Source organism: Biomphalaria glabrata, chromosome 1 (assembly GCF_947242115.1).
Source record: "Biomphalaria glabrata chromosome 1, xgBioGlab47.1, whole genome shotgun sequence".
In the NCBI taxonomy this organism is placed as follows: Eukaryota; Metazoa; Mollusca; class Gastropoda; family Planorbidae; genus Biomphalaria; species Biomphalaria glabrata.
In genome coordinates this window covers 54,782,912-54,804,305 of record NC_074711.1, presented here as the reverse complement: position 1 = coordinate 54,804,305, position 21,394 = coordinate 54,782,912, and the positions used below count along the sequence as shown (strand labels likewise).

General features: G+C 30.2%; 1 protein-coding gene across 4 annotated transcripts in view; it reads left to right on the top strand.

The window, feature by feature from the left end:
- Positions 1-21,394, top strand: part of LOC106079410 (sialin-like) — a 76,975-nt gene that overhangs the window by 27,601 nt on the left and 27,980 nt on the right. Inside the window, exon 1 of one of the 4 annotated variants that reach the window (XM_013240572.2) lies at positions 16,871-17,153. The exons of the other annotated variants lie outside the window; for them this stretch is intronic. The gene's annotated coding sequence lies outside the window, so the exon portion shown is untranslated. Of the gene's footprint in view, positions 1-16,870; positions 17,154-21,394 lie in introns of those variants that run through there. 4 annotated transcript variants of the gene reach the window in all.

Sequence of the window (21,394 nt, the reverse complement as noted above, 5' to 3'; positions counted from 1 at the left end):
CTGTCTAATAATTCATTATCTAGCCTAATAGTTCATTATCTAGTCTAATAATTCATTATCTAGTCTAATAAATCATTATCTAGTCTAATAGTTCATTATCTAGTCTAATAATTCATTATCTAGTCTGTCTAATAATTCATTATCTAGTCTAATAGTTCATTATCTAGTCTATCTAATAATTCATTATCTAGTCTGTCTAATAATTCATTATCTAGTCTAATAGTTCATTATCTAGTCTAATAATTCATTATCTAGCGTAATAATTCATTATCTAGCCTAATAATTCATTATCTAGCCTAATAATTCATTATCTAGTCTGTCTAATAATTCATTATCTAGTCTAATAATTCATTATCTAGCCTAATAATTCATTATCTAGTCTGTCTAATAATTCATTATCTAGCCTAATAATTCATTATCTAGCCTAATAATTCATTATCTAGTCTGTCTAATAATTCATTATCTAGTCTAATAATTCATTATCTAGTCTGTCTAATAATTCATTATCTAGTCTAATAATTCATTATCTAGCCTAATAATTCATTATCTAGTCTATCTAATAATTCATTATCTAGTCTAATAATTCATTATCTAGTCTAATAGTTCATTATCTAGTCTAATAATTAATTATCTAGCGTAATAATTCATTATCTAGTCTGTCTAATAATTCATTATCTAGTCTGTCTAATAATTCATTATCTAGTCTAATAGTTCATTATCTAGTCTATCTAATAATTCATTATCTAGTCTGTCTAATAATTCATTATCTAGTCTGTCTAATAATTCATTATCTAGTCTATCTAATAATTCATTATCTAGCCTAATAATTCATTATCTAGTCTGTCTAATAATTTATTATCTAGTCTAATAATTCATTATCTAGATTAATAATTCATTATCTAGTCTGTCTAATAATTCATTATCTAGTCTAATAATTTATTATCTAGTCTGTCTAATAATTCATTATCTAGTCTATCTAATAATTCATTATCTAGCCTAATAATTCATTATCTAGTCTGTCTAATAATTCATTATCTAGTCTAATAATTCATTATCTAGCCTAATAATTCATTATCTAGTCTGTCTAATAAATCATTATCTAGCCTAATAATTCATTATCTAGTCTAATAATTCATTATCTAGTCTGTCTAATAATTCATTATCTAGTCTAATAGTTCATTATCTAGTCTAATAATTCATTATCTAGCGTAATAATTCATTATCTAGTCTAATAATTCATTATCTAGTCTAATAGTTCATTATCTAGTCTATCTAATAATTCATTATCTAGTCTGTCTAATAATTCATTATCTAGTCTGTCTAATAATTCATTATCTAGTCTGTCTAATAGTTCATTATCTAGTCTAATAAATCATTATCTAGTCTAATAGTTCATTATCTAGTCTAATAATTCATTATCTAGTCTGTCTAATAATTCATTATCTAGTCTAATAGTTCATTATCTAGTCTATCTAATAATTCATTATCTAGTCTGTCTAATAATTCATTATCTAGTCTAATAGTTCATTATCTAGTCTAATAATTCATTATCTAGCGTAATAATTCATTATCTAGCCTAATAATTCATTATCTAGCCTAATAATTCATTATCTAGTCTGTCTATTAATTCATTATCTAGTCTAATAATTCATTATCTAGTCTGTCTAATAATTCATTATCTAGTCTAATAATTCATTATCTAGCCTAATAATTCATTATCTAGTCTATCTAATAATTCATTATCTAGTCTAATAGTTCATTATTTAGTCTAATAATTCATTATCTAGCGTAATAATTCATTATCTAGTCTGTCTAATAATTCATTATCTAGTCTGTCTAATAATTCATTATCTAGTCTATCTAATAATTCATTATCTAGCCTAATAATTCATTATCTAGTCTGTCTAATAATTCATTATCTAGTCTAATAATTCATTATCTAGCCTAATAATTTATTATCTAGTCTGTCTAATAATTCATTATCTAGCCTAATAGTTCATTATCTAGTCTAATAATTCATTATCTAGTCTAATAATTCATTATCTAGTCTAATAGTTCATTATCTAGTCTAATAATACATTATCTAGTCTGTCTAATAATTCATTATCTAGTCTAATAGTTCATTATCTAGTCTAATAATTCATTATCTAGTTTGTCTAATAATTCATTATCTAGTCTAATAGTTCATTATCTAGTCTAATAAATCATTATCTAGTCTAATAGTTCATTATCTAGTCTAATAATTCATTATCTAGTCTGTCTAATAATTCATTATCTAGTCTAATAGTTCATTATCTAGTCTATCTAATAATTCATTATCTAGTCTAATAATTCATTATCTAGTCTAATAGTTCATTATCTAGTCTAATAAATCATTATCTAGTCTAATAGTTCATTATCTAGTCTAATAATTCATTATCTAGTCTGTCTAATAATTCATTATCTAGTCTAATAATTCATTATCTAGTCTGTCTAATAATTCATTATCTAGTCTAATAGTTCATTATCTAGTCTGTCTAATAATTCATTATCTAGTCTGTCTAATAATTCATTATCTAGTCTGTCTAATAATTCATTATCTAGTCTGTCTAATAATTCATTATCTAGCCTAATAGTTCATTATCTAGTCTAATAATTCATTATCTAGTCTGTCTAATAATTCATTATCTAGTCTGTCTAATAATTCATTATCTAGTCTGTCTAATAATTCATTATCTAGTCTGTCTAATAATTCATTATCTAGCCTAATAGTTCATTATCTAGTCTAATAATTCATTATCTAGTCTAATAAATCATTATCTAGTCTAATAGTTCATTATCTAGTCTAATAGTTCATTATCTAGTCTGTCTAATAATTCATTATCTAGTCTGTCTAATAATTCATTATCTAGTCTGTCTAATAATTCATTATCTAGCCTAATAGTTCATTATCTAGTCTAATAATTCATTATCTAGTCTAATAAATCATTATCTAGTCTAATAGTTCATTATCTAGTCTAATAATTCATTATCTAGTCTGTCTAATAATTCATTATCTAGTCTAATAGTTCATTATCTAGTCTATCTAATAATTCATTATCTAGTCTGTCTAATAATTCATTATCTAGTCTAATAGTTCATTATCTAGTCTAATAATTCATTATCTAGCGTAATAATTCATTATCTAGCCTAATAATTCATTATCTAGCCTAATAATTCATTATCTAGTCTGTCTAATAATTCATTATCTAGTCTAATAATTCATTATCTAGCCTAATAATTCATTATCTAGTCTGTCTAATAATTCATTATCTAGCCTAATAATTCATTATCTAGCCTAATAATTCATTATCTAGTCTGTCTAATAATTCATTATCTAGTCTAATAATTCATTATCTAGTCTGTCTAATAATTCATTATCTAGTCTAATAATTCATTATCTAGCCTAATAATTCATTATCTAGTCTATCTAATAATTCATTATCTAGTCTAATAATTCATTATCTAGTCTAATAGTTCATTATCTAGTCTAATAATTCATTATCTAGCGTAATAATTCATTATCTAGTCTGTCTAATAATTCATTATCTAGTCTGTCTAATAATTCATTATCTAGTCTAATAGTTCATTATCTAGTCTATCTAATAATTCATTATCTAGTCTGTCTAATAATTCATTATCTAGTCTGTCTAATAATTCATTATCTAGTCTATCTAATAATTCATTATCTAGCCTAATAATTCATTATCTAGTCTGTCTAATAATTTATTATCTAGTCTAATAATTCATTATCTAGCCTAATAATTCATTATCTAGTCTAATAATTCATTATCTAGTCTGTCTAATAATTCATTATCTAGTCTATCTAATAATTCATTATCTAGCCTAATAATTCATTATCTAGTCTGTCTAATAATTCATTATCTAGTCTAATAATTCATTATCTAGCCTAATAATTCATTATCTAGTCTGTCTAATAATTCATTATCTAGCCTAATAATTCATTATCTAGTCTAATAATTCATTATCTAGTCTGTCTAATAATTCATTATCTAGTCTAATAGTTCATTATCTAGTCTAATAATTCATTATCTAGCGTAATAATTCATTATCTAGTCTAATAATTCATTATCTAGTCTAATAGTTCATTATCTAGTCTATCTAATAATTCATTATCTAGTCTGTTTAATAATTCATTATCTAGTCTGTCTAATAATTCATTATCTAGTCTGTCTAATAGTTCATTATCTAGTCTAATAAATCATTATCTAGTCTAATAGTTCATTATCTAGTCTAATAATTCATTATCTAGTCTGTCTAATAATTCATTATCTAGTCTAATAGTTCATTATCTAGTCTATCTAATAATTCATTATCTAGTCTGTCGAATAATTCATTATCTAGTCTAATAGTTCATTATCTAGTCTAATAATTCATTATCTAGCGTAATAACTCATTATCTAGCCTAATAATTCATTATCTAGCCTAATAATTCATTATCTAGTCTGTCTAATAATTCATTATCTAGTCTAATAATTCATTATCTAGTCTGTCTAATAATTCATTATCTAGTCTAATAATTCATTATCTAGCCTAATAATTCATTATCTAGTCTATCTAATAATTTATTATCTAGTCTAATAGTTCATTATCTAGTCTAATAATTCATTATCTAGCGTAATAATTCATTATCTAGTCTGTCTAATAATTCATTATCTAGTCTGTCTAATAATTCATTATCTAGTCTAATAGTTCATTATCTAGTCTATCTAATAATTCATTATCTAGTCTGTCTAATAATTCATTATCTAGTCTGTCTAATAATTCATTATCTAGTCTATCTAATAATTCATTATCTAGCCTAATAATTCATTATCTAGTCTGTCTAATAATTCATTATCTAGTCTAATAATTCATTATCTAGCCTAATAATTCATTATCTAGTCTGTCTAATAATTCATTATCTAGTCTAATAATTCACCATCTAGTCTGTCTAATAATTCATTATCTAGTCTATCTAATAATTCATTATCTAGCCTAATAATTCATTATCTAGTCTGTCTAATAATTCATTATCTAGTCTAATAATTCATTATCTAGCCTAATAATTCATTATCTAGTCTGTCTAATAATTCATTATCTAGCCTAATAATTCATTATCTAGTCTAATAATTCATTATCTAGTCTTTCTAATAATTCATTATCTAGTCTAATAGTTCATTATCTAGTCTAATAATTCATTATCTAGTCTAATAGTTATTATCTAGTCTGTCTAATAATTCATTATCTAGTCTAATAATTCATTATCTAGTCTAATAATTCATTATCTAGTCTGTCTAATAATTCATTATCTAGTCTGTCTAATAGTTCATTATCTAGTCTAATAATTCATTATCTAGTCTGTCTAATAATTCATTATCTAGTCTGTCTAATAGTTCATTATCTAGTCTAATAATTCATTATCTAGTCTAATAATTCATTATCTAGTCTAATAATTCATTATCTAGTCTAATAATTCATTATCTAGTCTGTCTAATAGTTCATTATCTAGTCTGTCTAATAGTTCATTATCTAGTCTGTCTAATAATTCATTATCTAGTCTGTCTAATAATTCATTATCTAGTCTGTCTAATAGTTCATTATCTAGTCTAATAGTTCATTATCTAGTCTGTCTAATAGTTCATTATCTAGTCTAATAATTCATTATCTAGTCTGTCTAATAATTCATTATCTAGTCTGTCTAATAATTCATTATCTAGTCTGTCTAATAATTCATTATCTAGTCTGTCTAATAGTTCATTATCTAGTCTAATAGTTCATTATCTAGTCTGTCTAATAGTTCATTATCTAGTCTAATAATTCATTATCTAGTCTGTCTAATAGTTCATTATCTAGTCTAATAATTCATTATCTAGTCTGTCTAATAGTTCATTATCTAGTCTAATAATTCATTATCTAGTCTGTCTAATAATTCATTATCTAGTCTGTCTAATAGTTCATTATCTAGTCTAATAGTTCATTATCTAGCCTAATAGTTCATTATCTAGTCTAATAGTTCATTATCTAGTCTAATAATTCATTATCTAGTCTGTCTAATAGTTCATTATCTAGTCTAATAATTCATTATCTAGTCTGTCTAATAGTTCATTATCTAGTCTAATAATTCATTATCTAGTCTGTCTAATAATTTATTATCTAGTCTGTCTAATAATTCATTATCTAGCCTAATAGTTCATTATCTAGTCTAATAATTCATTATCTAGTCTAATAATTCATTATCTAGTCTAATAGTTCATTATCTAGTCTAATAATACATTATCTAGTCTGTCTAATAATTCATTATCTAGTCTAATAGTTCATTATCTAGTCTAATAATTCATTATCTAGTTTGTCTAATAATTCATTATCTAGTCTAATAGTTCATTATCTAGTCTAATAAATCATTATCTAGTCTAATAGTTCATTATCTAGTCTAATAATTCATTATCTAGTCTGTCTAATAATTCATTGTCTAGTCTAATAGTTCATTATCTAGACTATATAATAATTCATTATCTAGTCTGTCTAATAATTCATTATCTAGTCTGTCTAATAATTCATTATCTAGTCTGTCTAATAGTTCATTATCTAGTCTAATAAATCATTATCTAGTCTGTCTAATAATTCATTATCTAGTCTAATAGTTCATTATCTAGTCTATCTAATAATTCATTATCTAGTCTGTCTAATAATTCATTATCTAGTCTAATAGTTCATTATCTAGTCTAATAAATCATTATCTAGTCTGTCTAATAATTCATTATCTAGTCTAATAGTTCATTATCTAGTCTATTAATTCATTATCTAGCGTAATAATTCATTATCTAGCGTAATAATTCATTATCTAGCCTAATAATTCATTATCTAGCCTAATAATTCATTATCTAGTCTGTCTAATAATTCATTATCTAGTCTAATAATTCATTATCTAGTCTGTCTAATAATTCATTATCTAGTCTAATAGTTCATTATCTAGTCTAATAATTCATTATCTAGCGTAATAATTCATTATCTAGTCTGTCTAATAATTCATTATCTAGTCTGTCTAATAATTCATTATCTAGTCTAATAATTTATTATCTAGTCTGTCTAATAATTCATTATCTAGCCTAATAATTCATTATCTAGTCTGTCTAATAATTCATTATCTAGTCTAATAATTCATTATCTAGCCTAATAATTCATTATCTAGTCTGTCTAATAATTCATTATCTAGCCTAATAATTCATTATCTAGTCTAATAATTCATTATCTAGTCTGTCTAATAATTCATTATCTAGTCTAATAGTTCATTATCTAGTCTAATAATTCATTATCTAGCGTAATAATTCATTATCTAGTCTAATAATTCATTATCTAGTCTAATAGTTCATTATCTAGTCTATCTAATAATTCATTATCTAGTCTGTCTAATAATTCATTATCTAGTCTGTCTAATAATTCATTATCTAGCCTAATAAATCATTATCTAGTCTAATAGTTCATTATCTAGTCTAATAATTCATTATCTAGTCTGTCTAATAATTCATTATCTAGTCTAATAGTTCATTATCTAGTCTAATAATTCATTATCTAGTCTGTCTAATAATTCATTATCTAGCCTAATAATTCATTATCTAGTCTAATAATTCATTATCTAGTCTATCTAATAATTCATTATCTAGTCTGTCTAATAATTCATTATCTAGTCTAATAGTTCATTATCTAGTCTAATAATTCATTATCTAGCGTAATAATTCATTATCTAGCCTAATAATTCATTATCTAGCCTAATAATTCATTATCTAGTCTGTCTAATAATTCATTATCTAGTCTAATAATTCATTATCTAGTCTGTCTAATAATTCATTATCTAGTCTAATAATTCATTATCTAGCCTAATAATTCATTATCTAGTCTATCTAATAATTCATTATCTAGTCTAATAGTTCATTATCTAGTCTAATAATTCATTATCTAGCGTAATAATTCATTATCTAGTCTGTCTAATAATTCATTATCTAGTCTGTCTAATAATTCATTATCTAGTCTAATAGTTCATTATCTAGTCTATCTAATAATTCATTATCTAGTCTGTCTAATAATTCATTATCTAGTCTGTCTAATAATTCATTATCTAGTCTATCTAATAATTCATTATCTAGCCTAATAATTCATTATCTAGTCTGTCTAATAATTCATTATCTTGTCTAATAATTCATTATCTAGCCTAATAATTCATTATCTAGTCTGTCTAATAATTCATTATCTAGTCTAATAATTCATTATCTAGTCTGTCTAATAATTCATTATCTAGTCTATCTAATAATTCATTATCTAGCCTAATAATTCATTATCTAGTCTGTCTAATAATTCATTATCTAGTCTAATAATTCATTATCTAGCCTAATAATTCATTATCTAGTCTGTCTAATAATTCATTATCTAGTCTATCTAATAATTCATTATCTAGCCTAATAATTCATTATCTAGTCTGTCTAATAATTCATTATCTAGTCTAATAATTCATTATCTAGCCTAATAATTCATTATCTAGTCTGTCTAATAATTCATTATCTAGCCTAATAATTCATTATCTAGTCTAATAATTCATTATCTAGTCTGTCTAATAATTCATTATCTAGTCTAATAGTTCATTATCTAGTCTAATAATTCATTATCTAGCGTAATAATTCATTATCTAGTCTAATAATTCATTATCTAGTCTAATAGTTCATTATCTAGTCTATCTAATAATTCATTATCTAGTCTGTCTAATAATTCATTATCTAGTCTGTCTAATAATTCATTATCTAGTCTGTCTAATAGTTCATTATGTAGTCTAATAAATCATTATCTAGTCTAATAGTTCATTATCTAGTCTAATAATTCATTATCTAGTCTGTCTAATAATTCATTATCTAGTCTAATAATTCATTATCTAGTCTATCTAATAATTCATTATCTAGTCTGTCTAATAATTCATTATCTAGTCTAATAGTTCATTATCTAGTCTAATAATTCATTATCTAGCGTAATAATTCATTATCTAGCCTAATAATTCATTATCTAGCCTAATAATTCATTATCTAGTCTGTCTAATAATTCATTATCTAGTCTAATAATTCATTATCTAGTCTGTCTAATAATTCATTATCTAGTCTAATAATTCATTATCTAGCCTAATAATTCATTATCTAGTCTATCTAATAATTCATTATCTAGTCTAATAGTTCATTATCTAGTCTAATAATTCATTATCTAGCGTAATAATTCATTATCTAGTCTGTCTAATAATTCATTATCTAGTCTGTCTAATAATTCATTATCTAGTCTAATAGTTCATTATCTAGTCTGTCTAATAATTCATTATCTAGTCTAATAATTCATTATCTAGCCTAATAATTCATTATCTAGTCTATCTAATAATTCATTATCTAGTCTAATAATTCATTATCTAGTCTAATAATTCATTATCTAGCCTAATAATTCATTATCTAGTCTGTCTAATAATTCATTATCTAGTCTAATAATTCATTATCTAGTCTGTCTAATAATTCATTATCTAGTCTATCTAATAATTCATTATCTAGCCTAATAATTCATTATCTAGTCTGTCTAATAATTCATTATCTAGTCTAATAATTCATTATCTAGCCTAATAATTCATTATCTAGTCTGTCTAATAATTCATTATCTAGCCTAATAATTCATTATCTAGTCTAATAATTCATTATCTAGTCTGTCTAATAATTCATTATCTAGTCTAATAGTTCATTATCTAGTCTAATAATTCATTATCTAGCGTAATAATTCATTATCTAGTCTAATAATTCATTATCTAGCCTAATAATTCATTATCTAGTCTATCTAATAATTCATTATCTAGCCTTATAATTCATTATCTAGTCTAATAATTCATTATCTAGCCTAATAGTTCATTATCCTATCTATCTAATAATTCCTTATCTACTAGAAAAACATTGTCTTCCATTCAGAAGATTAAAGGATGAGTGCTTTCCGGTCTGTCAGTGAGGGCAAAATGTCGCCTAAGTTGATCTTCATTATGCTTTCTTAACTCAATCTCATCTTCCTAATAATTATTTAGTTTTATAGTTTAGTCTATCTTATGGTCCATTGTCTAATGTAGTTAGTAAACTCCATATGTAATTGTACGGTCTAGCAATGCCACGTCACACCCCCCGCCTCTTCTTTTGTTTGGGAGTCACTGATTGCAATCTCATCTAGGTAAGAAATGTGTCGTCAACTGGACATGCTTATAGGCTGTTGACGTCTGCATGTGACAAACTGCTTGGCTTATGACATATGTGACAATTTTTGTTTCTTAGGCCAAAAAAAAACAAAAAACAAAAAAAAAAACATGTTTAAAAAAAATCTAAGTATGCAGGTTGTGTAAATAGAAAATATGTTTTTCCGTCTGATTACTGTGACCTTTGACACCCCTTATTTGTTTATCTGTGCATGTGCACAAAGATATGTTGATACATGATCACACGTACTATTGCTTGAGACTTGTTATTGATATTCTCGTTTTACTTGCATGTCTTTTCTGTCGCTTCAATTCTATTTGAAACCCTTTTCGATTGTATTAATCGATTTCTAAACAGTTCATTAATTCGATGATGTTTATCTCCAATCAAATACTGACCAGTTGGTCAGTAAAACTTGGTTATGCTGTTCATATCTGACTGGATTGATTTTGAGGCTTTGAGCTGCTCAACTCTTTCTCTGAAGTCGGAATATGACCACTGACTCGGTAACATTTGTATTTTTAAACATGACACTGACGAGTTGTTTTGTGAGGATTTATACTGTTTATATCTGGCACTAAATGTTTCCTTGTGAGGCTTTATACTGGGGTATATCAGGCACAGAACTTTTTCTAGTAAGGCTTTTGGTACTGTTTTCATCTGAAAATGACCAGTTCCAAGTCTGTTTACAAATGGTACTGAGTCTACTGACCAGTTCCGAGTCTGTTTATATCTAACACTGACCAGTTCGGAGTCTTTTTACAACTGGTATTGAACATTTTCTTCATGGGTTTAAACAAACTATCAGTTACACAATGATCTTTTTTAGTACAACCTCAAATCTAATTCTGATCAGTTACTTCAACTGTTTCGTTTCTTTTTAACCAGTCACTGACCAGTAGTATGTTGAAGCTTTGTATTGTTAAATCCAATTACTGAACAGTAGTATGTTACGGTTTTATATTGTTAAATCCAGTCACTGACCAGTAGTATGTTGCGGTTTTGTATTGTTAAAATCCAGTCACAGTCCAGTAGCATGTTTCGGTCTTATATTGTTAAATCCAGTCACTGGCCAGTAGCATGTATCGGTCTTATATTGTTAAATCCAGTCACTGACCAGTAGGCTAGTATGTTACGGTTTTATATTGTTAAATCCAGTCACCTGCCAGTAGGCTAGTATGTTACGGTTTTATATTGTTAAATCCAGTCACTGATCAGTAGGCTAGTATATTACGGTTTTATATTGTTAAATCCAGTCACTGGCCAGTAGTATGCTGAGATTTCGTATTGTTAAAATCCAGTCACAAGCCAGTAGTATGCTGAGGGTTTGTATTGTTCATTCCAGTCACAGGCCAGTAGCATGTATCGGTCTTATATTGTTAAATCCAGTCACTGACTAGTAGTATGTTGCGTTCTTATGTTGTTAAATCCAGTCACTGACTAGTAGTATGTTGCGTTCTTATGTTGTTAAATCCAGTCACTGACTAGCAGTATGTTGCGTTCTTATGTTGTTAATACAGTCACTGACTAGTAGTATGTTGCGTTCTTATGTTGTTAAATCCAGTCACTGACTAGTAGTATGTTGCGTTCTTATGTTGTTAAATCCAGTCACTGACTAGTAGTATGTTGCGTTCTTATGTTGTTAAATACAGTCACTGACTAGTAGTATGTTGCGTTCTTATGTTGTTAAATCCAGTCACTGACTAGTAGTATGTTGCGTTCTTATGTTGTTAAATCCAGTCACTGACTAGCAGTATGTTGCGTTCTTATGTTGTTAATACAGTCACTGACTAGTAGTATGTTGCGTTCTTATGTTGTTAAATCCAGTCACTGACTAGTAGTATGTTGCGTTCTTATGTTGTTAAATCCAGTCACTGACTAGTAGTATGTTGCGTTCTTATGTTGTTAAATACAGTCACTGACTAGTAGTATGTTGCGTTCTTATGTTGTTAAATCCAGTCACTGACTAGTAGTATGTTGCGTTCTTATGTTGTTAAATACAGTCACTGACTAGTAGTATGTTGCGTTCTTATGTTGTTAAATCCAGTCACTGACTAGTAGTATGTTGCGTTCTTATGTTGTTAAATACAGTCACTGACTAGTAGTATGTTGCGGTTTTGTATTGTTATATCCAGTCACTGACCAGTAGCATGTTTCGGTCTTATATTGTTAAATCCAGTCACTGACCAGTAGTAAATAACGGTTTTATATTGTTAAATCCAGTCACTGACCAGTAGTATATTACTTTTTTTTATTGTTAAATCAGTCACTGACCAGTAGCATGTTTCGGTCTTATATTGTTTATCCAGTCACTGACCAGTAGTAAATTACGGTTTTGTATTGTTAAATCCAGTCACTGACCAGTAGCATGTTTCGGTCTTATATTGTTAATCCAGTCACTGACCAGTAGTAAATTACGGTTTTGTATTGTTAAATCCAGTCACTGACCAGTAGCATGTTTCGGTCTTATATTGTTAATCCAGTCACTGACCAGTAGTAAATAACGGTTTTTTATTGTTCAATCCAGTCACTGACCAGTAGTAAATAACGGTTTTTTATTGTTCAATCCAGTCACTGACCAGTAGTAAATAACGGTTTTTTATTGTTAATCCAGTCACTGACCAGTAGTAAATAACGGTTTTTTATTGTTCAATCCAGTCACTGACCAGTGGTATGGTGGGATTCTGTACTGTTCAATTCAAGCATTGACCGATATACGTGAACTTCTCCATTAGTCACGACAACGGGCTGTACCAGGTCAAGCTTGACAAGTTGCAGGACTTTGAGTTAAGCTTATTGATATCATGACATTCAATGTCGCCTTGTTCAGCTAGATCATTCAGACATTACCCCCGCCCCCTTTCCATGTCGTATTAGACCGGATCGTATCTTACATTGTGTATGGTTTCCCCAACAACGCCGTGCCTTTATTTTAGTTTCTGCTGTTGCTTTGAATTGGATCAGTTCTCTCCCATCATAATGATGTGTGATTACTTTAGAGGCATAATTGTTTCATTGTCATTCAATTTTGGGATATAGACAGGAGAGTGGTCTTTCCTTTGTAGAGTACGCCAAGGCTTAGTGTAGTTCTTTTGGCTTGACATTTCCCAATCTGATGTATAGTATGCTGTCATGAAGTTTCCATAATGATTATACTTAAGAACAAGTCAAATTGAGTTATATTTATAGCCGATGAAACATTGAATAAAGAAAATACATTTTGACACACACGATAAGTAGATGTAGTGATGACATGCAATAGTTATAGTTTTAAATAATATGGAAAGCCCGTTATTCAATGGTCATCTAGTAACACACTTTGTACAACTTACGATGTTAATAATATATATCCTATTTCTCTCTCTTACTCTTTCTTTCTCTCTCTCTCTCTCTCTCACACACACGCGCGCATACATCACATTCACCTACCCCTTTATCAGATGATCCGTTGGGGGACCACACATGATCTGTCAACCGTCTTCCTTCAATCCTCTCTGTCTTATCTTAATTAAAATAATCTCTTCCAGTGATAGACCTGTCCACTTTTTGATGGTATCTTCCCATCGCTTTCTTTGTCTGCCTCTTCTTCTTTTACCTGGTACTGTTCCCTGAAGGAAGATCTATGCAAACCCCAAGGACTTTATTGTATGGCTAAAAAGTCTTAATTTGCGTAGCATTTTTTTTTATTTCGCAGTGGTCAGTAGGTCATCAAGGGGCCCATTCGCCATTTGATCCTTTCCGAATCTCCTCATTTGTGATGCGATCTTTTTACAAAGCTCATATGAACTCAGTCTGTCTGTCTGTCTGTCTGTCTAGCCAAAAGTTTGCACACGTTATTTCCCCAACACCCAATCTCGGATCAAGCTGACATTTTGCACAATTATTTCTTTTACCTGACAACACAAGAATTAGTAAAAGCAATTAACCAATTTGTTAATTAAATATTGGTAATAAATTACTTTGTTTGGTATCTCAAACATGGTTAAGAAATAGTACTTGACTGACGTGGTAGTATAAGCTGAATTAGTCCCCTTTATAGATTGTCGTCTGAGGCTTATTACAAATTTAATTACATAACACGATCTAAACTGATTGATATAATTAATTTGAGCTTTATTTTTAGCGGCCCCCGAATGGGGAAAAGACGCTATTAGTTTCGTGTGGTCTGTCTGTCCGTCCTTCTGTCCGTCCCGTTCTGCTGGTCTCGTAAACTAGAAAAGATATAAATCCGACATCATATTTTAGTTCATTCAAAGTTCTGATGCAACGACTACTATTATTTCCATATTTTTAACACATTTATGCAAACGGTTTTAGATTTTTTGTCAAAATATTTTTTTTACAAATGTATTGCTAAGTTAAGTAAGTTCTGTCACACTAACTATTACATTTACAAAAGAATGTTTACTTTTTTTTTAAAGAGAAAATATCTATTTAATATGCATCTAAGTGAAAAATAATTTTAAACAACAATTAACAAGTTGGTTTTCATATTATCGCGTGAACTGCACAACTACTACGTACACATAGGACACTTTACTAAAGGAATTTTTTAATAATTTTTTTTTACAAATATTTTTTTTTCCTTAAGGCTTTAATAAGAGATTGACCCTTTTCAAAACAATTAGATCAATTAGATAATCATTATATGACATCAGTTAGGCCAGATTCACATTTAGCTTCACCTTCACTTTCACCTATTCCTTGTTCTGCTGGTTCGTCGGGGCACTACATAGAATTTGTCAATCTTCTTTTTCCATTCTTCTCTGTCATTTGCCTTTGATAAAATTTCATTCTGATATTCTTTCTGAAAATATTGAAACCTGCCATTTTACCTGCCTGGGTGGACCACTTCGGGGTCCGATTTTGAGTTTGTGTTTCCACACAAACTGTCTTTGTAACCTTGTTTAAGGTATTTTTTGTGTGTATTTTGCTTGTTTTATATATATTTTGTAGTGTCAATCAGTTTTGCACATGTCATACCTTCAATTCAATTTGATCTTGATCAGTGATGAACATCCTACGGTCAATGACGGGCTGCTGTCCGGCAAACTTCTGCCAGTGGTGTTCAGTGAGCCGTAGAGGCTCGGATCCGTTGAACTGGACGCGGCACATGACATGCGTTTAAGGACATAGAGATGTCCTCATGGACGAAAAATGAACACAAGTGATGTAGAATCTAGATCTAGAATATAGTATCCTGGATTTGTTTGTTTTATTGCAGAACACATCTAGTTAACATGTGATCACTTCGTGAACCTCCAGACTCGTAAACATTCGTCCTCTTCTATTTTCTTCTTATATCAAAGCTTCTATCAACTCACTCTGTCTGTCTGTTTGTCTGGTAAAATGTTTGTACACGTTATTTCTTCCACGCCCTATCTTGTATCAAGCTGAAATTTTGCCCCATTAATTACTTGTACCTGACAACACAAGAATCAATAAAAAAAATCAACCAATTAGTTAAATAACTTATTGGTAATTAATTATTTGGCTTGATATCGAATAATATTGGTGGTATAAGTTGTGTAGAGAATTAGCTCGTCGCTTAAAAGTCGGAAATAAACAATAGATAATTATAAAACCTTCTATTTTCATAAGCACTTCGCTGGCACAGTGGGGGCGTGATGGTCGAATGGTTAAGCGCTTGGCTTCCGAACCTGAAGTTCGAATCTCAGTGAAGACTGGGGTTCTGAATTTCGGGATTTTTATGGTGCCCCTGAGTCCACCCAACCCTAATGGGTACCTGACTTTAATTGGAGAAAGTAGATGCGGTTGGTCGTTGTGCTGGCCACATAACACCATGCTCGTTAACCGTTGTCCAAAGTGACAGATGACCTTAACATCAGATGCCCCATAGATCACAAGGTCTGAAAGGGGAAACCTTACTACTGACTCGCTGGCACAGTGGTTAGTGTATTGGATTAAGGAGCTGGAGCTCTCGAGTTCAAGTCGTACACCTTTTTTAAAACAATTAAATGCGTTTAAAAAGCGATCACAATAACTTTCACCCACAACCCACAGTCTGCACCCTCCGCCCCTTTCCCAAATGGTCCAGACAAATGATAGAATCATAGCGCATTGAGAAAGCTAAAAGCATAAAATTGCGCTTAACAAAAACAATTGGTACAAATATTTCTAATCGCACAGATTCAATATTGTTAGTCTAGATCTATTACAAATTTAATTGCTTGACTGATCCAAACTAATTGATTCCTTTCATCTATCCCTTAGTCTGTTGGATCGTTGGCTCTACACAATAGATACAATTACACTTAATATAAGCTTTGTTTTCTTTTTAAAGTATCTTGTCAAGTCCACTGGTTCGAACTTCCATTCTAAACTTCAAGTGTATGACATCAATTAACCGCCATAGTCAGTTGTGCGACATGGCCATGATCCACAGTGTCAGATGGTGGGGGAGTGACATGGCCATGGTGTCACATATTGTGCTGACACCTGCCCACTCTCTTGAGCTATACGATGTGTCTCTAATCTTGAGCAAGAAATCCATGGTTTTCTAAATATAGCCTCTCTCTCCATCTCTCTCTCTCTCTCACTCTCTCTCAGTCTCTCACTCTCTCTCTCTCTCTCCTTCCCTTTCTGTGAAAAACTGAAAAGCCTTGACTCAGTTGTGCTTTGTTTTTACGCAAGGTGTACATTGCATCTGAGAACCGTTAGATGTACACTTGTGATATTGTCAATATGCATATTTCCGTACGACTACAACTCATTTCAAGCTCACAACTCTGCTGTATTGTGATTAGTTTTCATTATGTTCAAATGATTTGATTTTTGTGAACAAATTCCTGGACTTTACCATCGTGTTTCTCCATCTCCTAACGCTATTCAAGCTTTCTTTTGGATATTGTAGTTGACAACAAAGTTAGTTTTTTTTTATAACAGTAATACTAAGGAACTAATAATTGATCTACTCATGACTAACTTATGTAGACAAATTACTATTTATTATTATACAGATATTACAGGACAGACAACTCTAGCAGGTATATACAGATAATATAGATATTACAAGACAGACAACTCTAGCAAAAATAAAGCTTAAAAACAGAGATAGAAAATAACAAATATCTATTTGGCGCTTAAATCACAAATATCTTGCTAGTTTATGAATACAGTCAACTGGTTTATGAATACATTCAACTGGTTTATAAATACATTTAACTGGTTTATGAATACATCTGGTTTATGAATACATTTAACTTTTTTATGGATACATTTAACTGGTTTATGAATACATCTGGTTTATGAATACATTTAACTGGTTTATGAATACATTTCACTGGTTTATGAGTAATATAAACAAGGGAGGCGCGGTGGCTGAGTGGTAGTTCGCCGGGGGTCCCTGGTTGGAATACTGGTGAAGACTGGGATTTTTAATTTCGGTGCTTCTGAGTTCACCCAGCTCTAATGGGTACCTTTTGATTGTCAAAAGAGCTGAACCGAAGGCTCTTCGAACTCTAGGCATTGTAAGCCTGCTTGAACAACCGTTCTGTTTGGAAGAGATCCAAGTCAATGCCTATGTAAAGCATTGCTATTTCCGATATATCTGGCACTCCTGGCGCATGGACTAGAATGTATAGCCGAAGGCCGAGTACACCGGGAACCTCCGCCATTTTCCTATGTTGTACTAAGCTAACCGTGCAGAACTCGCCATTGGTGTAAGGGTCCCTTGAGGAACGGCGCATGTGACACATTAGTTGGTACATACCACATTAGTTGGTCGTTGTGCTGGCCACATGACACCCTCGTTAACCGTAGGCCACAGAAACAGATGACCTGTACATCATCTGCCCTATGGACCAGAAAGTCTTAAAGGGGAACTAATATAAACAGACTATACTATTAGATAACGCAACATTACATACAATAACAATGTTTACTTTTAATAACTACCAAATGGTAATCTAAGTGTGTATTTCGTTGCCCCTGATTTTTCTTAAAACTTTCAAATATCTTTGAAAAACGCATTTAACAAACATAGGTTTATATTTGGTAAGTTTATTATAATATAGATGGTAGCTATTGTCAATGAGACCAGATATTGTAATTTCATTCAAATCTTCGAGAGTATTTGACATTGTTTACATTCTCGCGGCAGACTTTTGCTTGTATATAATCTTTATTACATTCTGACCCATCATTCTTTCTGAAGACGCTAGAATAGGTTCTTCCTTTAGTTAGTGGAAAAATTGTAGACTTCCCTCCATTGCCAGCAATGGGGTCTGGGTGAGCACTAGGAGCTCCCCCAGCGCGGTGTGGAGCCCCACCGCCATGCACTAAACTCAAAACCTCCTTTGCTGTGATGGAGCAAATGATAGTTTAGTATTAAAATCTCACCTAAAATAAACAAAATCAAAGCAAAAAAAGCAGTCACTAAATACCAACCCCCCCCCACCCCTGTTTCTGTGGCCTACGGTTAACAAGGGTGTCATGTGGCCAGCACAACGACCAACCGCCTTTACTTTTCCCCAACTAATGTCAGGTACCCATTAGAGCTGGGTGGACTCAGAGGCGCCCGAAGATCCTGAAAATTAAAAATCCCAGTATTCACCAGGATTCGAACCCCGGTCCCCGGTTCGGAAGCCAAGCGCTTTACCACTCAGCCACCGCGCCTCGTATATGTAAGTAGTTTGACAGAAATTACTTGTTATAGTAAAAGATTTTTAAAAAAATTTTTTGGATAAAAAATCTATAATCATTTGCATAAATATGTTTAAAATATGGTAAAAAGTCACACCCCTCCCCTTTTTACATAATAGCCTCCAGTGTTTTTTTTTTTTTTACTATTAATAGTGACTAGTTGTAAAAATGGTGTATGTTTATGAAAAATAAAAACTGCTTGCATAGTTGATTTTAAAAATTAAATTTTTCGCTTTCAGAAAAGAAAAAAAATTAGCCGCTGCATCAGAACTTTGAAATGTCTAAATTATCATGATGTCGGATTATCAATATCTTGTCTAGTTTACGAGACCTAAACGGGACGGACAGATATACAGACCACACGAAACTAGCAGCGGCTATTCCCTTTTTGGGGGCCGCTAAGAAGTCAGAAGAGTTATTTTACATAATCATTTGGTATTTTTTTAAACTTGAAAACAAGCTGTGCAACCTATTATTGATAATGCGACCCCTGGACCTTTAGGCAAGAAAATAATTGGAATGTAAGTCAGAAAAGCGATTTAGAAAAAATCATACGTCGTTGTTTTTTACTTGGAACCTATTATCAACCTATTATCAACCTATTATCAATCTATTATCAACCTATTATCCACCTATTATCGATATTAGGATTTTCTATTACCTATATAACATTTAATTTTTTAATTACCTAAAGCAGAAATCAGTTTTTCAATCATGTAGCTTTTCTAGTTTTTTATATCTAAACGTGACAGACAGAGAGACGGACGTTACAAAATTAATAGCAGCTTTTTATCTTAGGTGGGCCACTAAAATGGAAAAAAAAAAAGAGTTTATTTAAGAATTAGAATTACCCTCCCCCCAGCCCCAATGTACACAGAAGACACGCCTCTGCACGAACCCCTGTATAATAAGTTTTGGACCTTAAAAAAGGAATATATCCACTTCTACTTGATCTAGTCGTACAATGAATAATTTGATCCGGTCTGCCGAAACTTCAGCACAAAGTGTAGAAAATCCTTCCTCCAAAGAATATAAAAAGTTTGAAAAACGTATAATTACCTCCGTTAGAGCCCTAACATTTTCTCTGATGGATTGGTACCTTGACCTTCAACATTGGTATTCATGAGCTGGGACTCTGAATGTAGAATCTACAAGGAAATGTGAACAGATTTTGACTTTATTGTGAATCGTGATAATAAACTAACATGTTTGGCTGTTTTGAAAAAAAAAGAAATATTTGAAAATGTTTAAAAGAAAATAAATCAACAAAGCTTATGTAAAGGAAATAACCACACAATTACTGCCATATATTATCAACTCCGCCTTGCGTGATTCCTTTGTTGATGGATGCAATGAATAACCCCCTTTTTTATATATAAAACAAAGAGGGTTTGTTGGACTAGTCCGTTTCGTTTCTTTGATTAAAAAATATTGGGCCGGAAGTGGCTTTTTTCCTTATATATCTTTGCATTTTTCAGTTCTCTCTTTACATTAAACTGACATTATTATGCTATAATTTTAAGTGTGTCTGATAGAGAAAAAAATTCTGTACAAAAAGTTGTGATCAAACCCGATAGAGGCTATAAAAAGAAAAGACCTGAAACTAGCGCGTTGAACTACACATTTACAGTACTTTATTTGATGAGTATTTTACCCAAGATCTGTGTTGTTTTTTTAGGACTAGCTTATTTCAAGTACCCGGCATTTTCCGATACACAATTTCATACACAAAATAATTGTTGAAAAAAATTGTAGTGATTTTAAACTTTAAATGATTACTTAAAAAGGTGTTACTCTAATCAATTTTGAATATTACTTTGTTATGAATGCTATGTTCATAAGCGAAAAATCACATGGCTGCATTATGATGAATGTACGTGTTAGTTCAATATATTTTATATTACTAGGTAACTAAAAATAACTGTATAAATAGACGTAAGTTTCATTTTATTTTCTGTTAGACAAAGTCATATGGCAAATTTTTGTTTATATCCTAATTCTAAAAAGGAATAATAATAGAATTATACAGTAAAAATAATCACTAAGTTTTTTTTTAATAGTTTTGAAAGTCTAACTGATAAGATTACAAAGAGAGTTTGTGTTTTTGCAGATGTACACAAGCTACACTATGAGTCAGTCCATCTCTTCTAATTGTTTAGAAATGAGTGTAAAAATGTAGGCTTCGATATTTTTAGCCTGAATTTAAGAAGTTACAAACTTCAGACAACTCTTCCATAAAACTTTGTATTTAAAAAATAAATTTATCCAATGCTCGAAATCGTGCTTGTATACTTAGGCCCTATTTAAATCGATCCGGTATCAATGTATTAAATAGCAATAACCCCGCAAAAAAAAAAAAAAATAAATGAAAGAAGATTGAGATATACATACATTTTTGTGACGGTACGCGCCGGTACGGGGTACCGGCACCTTTTTTCAATGTCGGGAAAAATGATTACTTT